Source organism: Neovison vison, chromosome 3, assembly GCF_020171115.1.
Source record: "Neovison vison isolate M4711 chromosome 3, ASM_NN_V1, whole genome shotgun sequence".
In the NCBI taxonomy this organism is placed as follows: Eukaryota; Metazoa; Chordata; class Mammalia; order Carnivora; family Mustelidae; genus Neogale; species Neogale vison.
In genome coordinates, this window is record NC_058093.1 from 195354374 (window position 1) to 195360967 (window position 6594).

The 6594-nt window shown below is 47.4% G+C and overlaps 1 pseudogene; it reads left to right on the forward strand.

Moving 5' to 3' along the window:
* Positions 1–962: 962 nt before the first annotated feature.
* On the forward strand, positions 963–1081 carry LOC122903917 (annotated as a pseudogene).
* The last annotated feature ends 5513 nt before the right edge of the window (positions 1082–6594 follow it).

Sequence of the window (6594 nt, forward strand, 5' to 3'; positions counted from 1 at the left end):
AGCAAAGCAACTCTGTATGTAAAAAATAGGAGATATGTAAAAGTTTGAATCTGAAGAGTGCCTGACTATGTGAATGTATCTCTATGGATCCACTGCTTCTTCTATGGAGTCTGAGTGGACTGCACACTGAATCTCGAGGGGCATCATATGGCATAACGGTCATCTACTCCACGAAGTATCCTGGCCCAGGGTTTATACGGACAGACCTTAGCTAAGACACTCCTAAGTTCCTGCGAGGGACGCGAGCAGGACAGCATCCAGGGACAGCCCTGCTCTGATGGCAGAGCAGACCACAGCTGCTCTCTCTGGGCCCCTCCACCCACAATCTGGGAGATGGAACAGGGGAGATTCTATGCAATGAATTTGGACTCTGCTCAGCACCTCTGTGTTGGCTTTCAGACCTAGAAAAACGAGAGTCTGAAGGTCCACTTTGAGTCTAGGAAGCCATCTTCCAAGGGGAAGAAAACTCTCTGAAGCTCCATGAGCTGCCCGTCCCTCTTCTCTGATGTCTGCACTTGATGGGTCACACAAGGGCCCATGGGAGGAGCTCAGGAGTCAAGGCTTCAAATCTTGGTCATCGGAGGCTGCCAGGGACATGTCCCGATTGATACACGTGCAGCTGCTGACACATTCCTGAATATGCTGGCTCTCTGCAACCTCTGCATCTTTGAATGACATGTCCATCTGTATGAAACATCATTCTCTTCCAAGCACTTAGAAACCTTCCACTTCCCCTCCTTGTACAGAATGGGTATGACCACAAGGCATCAGTAGCCCAAGAGGGCCGGGGGTCAACGTAATTGTGAACAAGAGAAATATGGTAGCTAACCAAACCTGGGAAGACTAAGGTAACAGTAGGGTATGAGAAAGTTAGGCTTTCTCTAGCAAGGGGAGGACAGTTCCATGTTACACAGGGTGTTACATACACTTATCTGAGAATATCGGGTAAGAACCCTATGATTGTCTACGACCATACCATCCTATACGCGCCCGATCTCATCTGATCTCGGAAGGTAAGCAGGGTCGGGCCTGGTTAGTACTTGGATAGAAGACTGCCTGGGAATACCGGGTGCTTTCGCTTTGATGTCCAAGAGGGAGTTTCTTGGGACGGTGGGATACTGCAGGCTGTGGATGCCACTTTGACGGAGATGGCACAACATCTCTACTAACTGGCTAAGGGAGGACTCACTATGGTAGAGTGTGGACAGCTGAGGCAGAAGGAGCATTTCGGGAATTACTAAGGGACTTACTATGTCCCCCAGCATTGGTCATCCCAAATGTTACCAAGCCCTTCCACTTGTATGTGGATGGAAAGGCAGGGCTGACTAAAAGAGTTTTGACTCAGACTCTGGGGCCTTGGTGAAGGCCAGTGGCCTATCTTAGCAAGAAACTAGATCCAGTAGCAGCTGGGTCCCCCCACCTTGCTTCTGAATAATTGCTGCCATGGCCCTACTGGTCAAGGATGCATGCAAATTGACTCTGGGTCAAAATCTCATATTGACCACCACCCACGTTATTGAGGGCCTTCTCTGGACTCCACCAGACTGGTGGATAACAAATGCCCAAGTGACGGGGTATCAGGCCCTCCTCCTGAATGAAAAAAATATGTGATCTTCCAGCCCCCGGTGGTACTAAATCCAGCCATGTTGCTACCAGAGATGCTGGCTGATCATCCACACGACTGCGGGAATGTCCTAACCCAAGTCACGGAAATAAGGCCGGATCTCAGAGACACTGCCCTCCTGGATGTGGAAATGACTCTGTTCACAGAAGGGAGTAGTAACATGGTAGTGGAAAGAGGTATGCAGGGCCTGTGATGGTTTCTTCTGATCAGGGACTCTGGATGACAGCCCTGCCACATAGGACCTCGGCGGAAAAGCGAAGCTGATTGCATTCAGCAAGGCACTAGAGATGGTCAAGACCATGGGCAGTAATTGGAAACTACAGTGTGCCTACTGGCCCCAGAGCTCTAGGCAAGGAGAGATAATGAACCAGTCTCTCGAAGAGACCTTGACAAAGTTAATTCTGGAATCTGGAGGTGGATGGATGGATCTCCTTCCTTTTGCTCTCCTCAGGGCGCAATGTACACCCTATTGAAACAAGGTGACCGCATTTGAAATAATATTTGGGAGGACCCCCCTTGCTCTGTCCTAGGCTAAAGGAGGTTGCTCTAGCAGAAATGACTGATCAGTCTATACTCCAGTCACTGCAGGCATTATAGTCTGTCTTAAAATGAAGGGATCCAAACTGCCCACACTGGGACAGAGACAGTGGTGAAATCACATCCCAGGGACTTGATTTGGATATGTCACTATCAAGTGGGGAACTTGGAGCCTCGCTGGAAGGGACCATTTACTATTATCCTAACCACCCCCACTGCAGTAAAAGTATAAGGCATTAGGGCCTGGGTTCATGCAGGGCATGTCAAACGAGCTGAGAGTAAGGATGCCCCCAAGAGATGAGAGCTGCAGCCGACAGACCCTGATGACCATGGACTAAAATTAAGACTAAAAAACTGTAAGTTTATTGTTGCTGTACTAAAGAAAATTGGGGCGATAAAATGTTAGTCTTATATGCTCAATATAAGATAGAACTATCTGAAAAGTCAAGGATTTGACTAATCTCCAAAGAAAAGGGGGAAATATAAGGGCCTGCCCCTCCCAGAGGAACTTGCTTGTGGACTCTGGATGTAGGCGTGGGGCAGTCTGGTTGGAGACATCCAATCAGTCAGGCGCGCATATATCTGCTAGGGTTAATTGAGATCCGATTGGCCACCTGTGTACGGGTGGGGCTCAACCAGCCCCATAAAGGTTGGTGTGCCAGGCTGTCAGGGAGAGCTGTGGTGGGAGCAGAAGGAAGAGTCGGAGGAGCGGAAGAGTTTTAACAGCTCTTGTAAGAGCTATAACCATCGCCAGCGGTCCCACGGCCGGCGGTCCCACTGCTGGCAGTCTCCAGCCGCCTGCAGCCTCCAGCCGCCAGTGGTCCCACCTGCAGCTTCAAGCCACCTGCAGTTTCGAGCCGCCTCCAGTGGTCCTGCCTCTGGTGGCGCCGAGCCACCTGCAACTTCAAGCCGCCTCTAGCGGTCCCACTTCTGGTGGCCCGGAGCCGCTGCCTGCAGCCTCCAGCTGCCTGAAGCCCAGCCTCCAGAGGTCCCGCCTCCGGGGGCCCCCTAGCCACCTGCGGCCCTGCCTTCAGTAGGCCCAAGGTGCAGCCTCTGGCAGTTGCGCTGCCAGCGGGCCCGTGCCACTAGCAGTCGAAGACACCAGCGGTCCACTGGTCAGTGGTCCCGACGCCTGCAACCCTTAGATGCCAGCAGTCCCGAGACACCAGTGGTCCAGCAGTCCAGCGGTCAGCGGTCCCGACGCCTGCAGCCCCTAGACGCCAGCGGACCTGAGATGCCAACGGCCCCTAGCCGCCAGCAGCCTCGCCACAAAATGCCTTGCCACCCTGAGCCATGAGCCACCTTGTCTACAGCGGTGATCTCCTCTGGGTGGCAGCCTTGTCAGAGTGGCATCGTGGGGAGTAGAGTCTGTGTCTTCTGGGTTGTCCTCCTTGTCATCGTCACTGTCATCATTGCCTCTTTATTGTGGGGAGCATCCTCATCCAGGAAGCGGTCTTGTCCAGAATGGCCTCTTCTTTGAAGTGGCCTTGTCCGGGGAGCAATCTCATCGAGCAGCGGCCTCGTCCTGGAAGTAGCCTTGTCTGGAGTGGCCTCTTTTTGGGAGCGGCTCTGTTCATGGAGAAGATCGGAACTGCCATTCCAATAAGCCCTAATCATAACCCTAGGTTAGGTTTTCTGGCATCCATACCCAGAGTCCACTTCTTGTATCCCACCACATGGGGGAACCCTGAGATACAGAGCAGAACTTCTTCTGCCTCCCAGAAGGAATACTTGCTTTTTGCAGCTATGTATAAACCTCAGAAGTGGAAGAACACTGTGGTGCCCCTGAGGCCATGCCCAAGTTTACATCCAGCCAGGAAACAAACACCCATTGTGACCCTTCGCCTGAACCCCATTTTCAACACAGACCCAAGTGTAGCTCTTCGCAGAGCCAGTATATAAGGCCTGCCATATCACTAGGTTCTAACCCCAAACAAACATACTGGCATGCTTTCCCAGAAATCTGCTCTCAAATCCTTCTGTACGGGGGATCCATGAGGCATAAAGCAGGAGCCACCTTTCCCCCAGAATAGGCCAAACTATTTGAAACTGTGCAAAATCCCCAGAGTGGGTGCAAACTCCATGGCCCCTTGAGGCCACCCCCACATTCAGCGGATCACAGGGACACAGTCTCTAGCCTGAATGACATCCTGACACTCACCTTTACCTCAGATCCTCAGGAGCTCATGCAGTGCCTGTAGATTGGGCCTGCCATCACCTATGCTCTACCCCTAAACATAGCTTCAGTTTACAGTCTTCCGTCCTGAGAGCCATGGCCCACAAGCACTCCAGATAGAGAACTCTAAAACCACACCATCAACTCTGCATAAACTACAGAAGGAAACCATGCTCTTTGGAGGTGCACCAAAGCCTCAGATTTGGAGAAACCAGCACGACTAATAAGGCCACTCCCATTTACGGAACACAACCCTGGATCTTAATACACATTTTGTCCCCAGCATGAACTCTGAACTGCAGTCAGTCACGTAGATGGCCCCAGAGGTAGCAAATTGGATATTTTCAGTAATTCTTGGTCATTTATTAAAAACCAAGCATGGCATCAAATTTAACCCTAAACGATAGCCTATAAATTGGCTTTGGACCAACAATGTAAATGATTCCACTAGAGTACCACTCTGTTTCCACTGATGTGTTGTTTTTAAATCCCACTAGACTGGAGAAAATGCCTCATTCAGATTTGTACTTTCAGAAATTGGCACAGCTGTCCATCATAATGCAGGTTCTCTGCAACGTTTACAGGATGAATGCTGGCATAAAACTTTGCGGGCCTACTGTGCAATGCCTTCTGTGATCTTGCCCAAGTCTCTTTTCTGGAGAAATCATTCTGCTTCTGAAATTTTTAAGAAAATCTGGAATGAGTTCTCCCCATTTTAATATTTGTGTTTTGTATGCATGGTCAATGAGCTTCTTTTAAACAAAATGGAAAATACTCTTTTCTTTTCTTTTTTTTTTTTTAACTAAGACTTGGTTAGCCATAGAGAATGTTCCTGAGGCTATGAATGGCTCAGTAATCAGTGTTTTGCATATGTCTGCTTTTAATTATTTTAATAGGCCCCACAGCTCAGATGTGTGAGCTGTGAGAAGCTCAGTCATTGTATAAATCTGGGAATCTACTGTTTGCCACCAACCAAGGTGTTGCATGATGGCGTCAGTGCAGAGGTTAGTGTTCCCCCAATCATCTCACCAACATACCGATAATGCACAAATAACCTCCATTACCAAGAGTCTCTCAGGCCTCAGGTGTTTTGTTTTGTTTTTGTTTTTAATGTTAAATATGTAACAAAGGGAAGGTTCACAGTTGGGAGCCATTTTCTCAAGCCATGAAGCCACCATCATGAAGAAATTGATCATATCATCACTACCACTTTCTTCGCTGATGCCAGGCTTTGCAAGCATGAGCTGCTTTTGTTTTAAACACTTGTTCTACCAAACAACACAAGCAAAATCACCCTGCAGTAAAATAAACTCACATTTTGGTGTCTTCAAACAACATAACCGCTATTCACATTTTATTGGCCAAAATAAAGAAAAAAGGGGATTGCCATTTTCACTTGTTCCTAGAATACAAAAATTTGGCAATAATTTAATTATTTAATAAACAACACTAAGGTATGTCACAATTGCAGCTTATAAATAAAAAATTATCTTAAAAAGACTTAATTCCAAACCAGCCTTGTAGCCCAGGGATGAATCCCACCTGATCATGGTGGATAATCTTTTTAATGTGCTGTTGGATCCTGTTGGCTAGGATCTTGTTGAGAATCTTAGCATCCATATTCATCAGTGATATTGGTCTGAAATTCTCCTTTTTGGTAGGGTCTTTGCCTGGTTTGGGGATCAGAGTAATGCTGGCTTCATAGAAAGAGTCTGGAAGTTTTCCTTCTGCTTCAATGTTTTGAAACAGCTTCAGGAGAATAGGTGTTACTTCTTCTTTTAAAGTTTGGTAGAATTCCCCCGGGAATCCATATGTCCTGGGCTCTTGTTTTTTGGGATGTTTTTGATCACTGCTTCAATCTCGTTTCTAGATATTGGTCTATTCAGGTTGTTGATTTCTTCCTGGTTCAATTTTGGTAGTTTATAGTTTTCCAGGAATGCATCCATTTTATCTAGCTTGCTAAGATTATTGGCATATAACTGTAGATAATAACTTCTGATGATTGTTTCTACTTCCTTGGTGTTAGTTATGATCTCTCCCTTTTCATTCATAATTTTATGAATTTGGGCTCTCCCTCTTTTCTTTTGGATTAGTGTAGCCAATGGTTTGTTAATCTTATTGATTCTTTCAAAAAAAAACCAGCTTCTAGTTTCATTGATACGTTCTACTGTATCTGGTTTCTACCTCATCGATCTCAGCTCTAATCTTGATTATTTCCATTCTTATGTGTGGAGTTGATTTGGTTTGTTGTTGATTC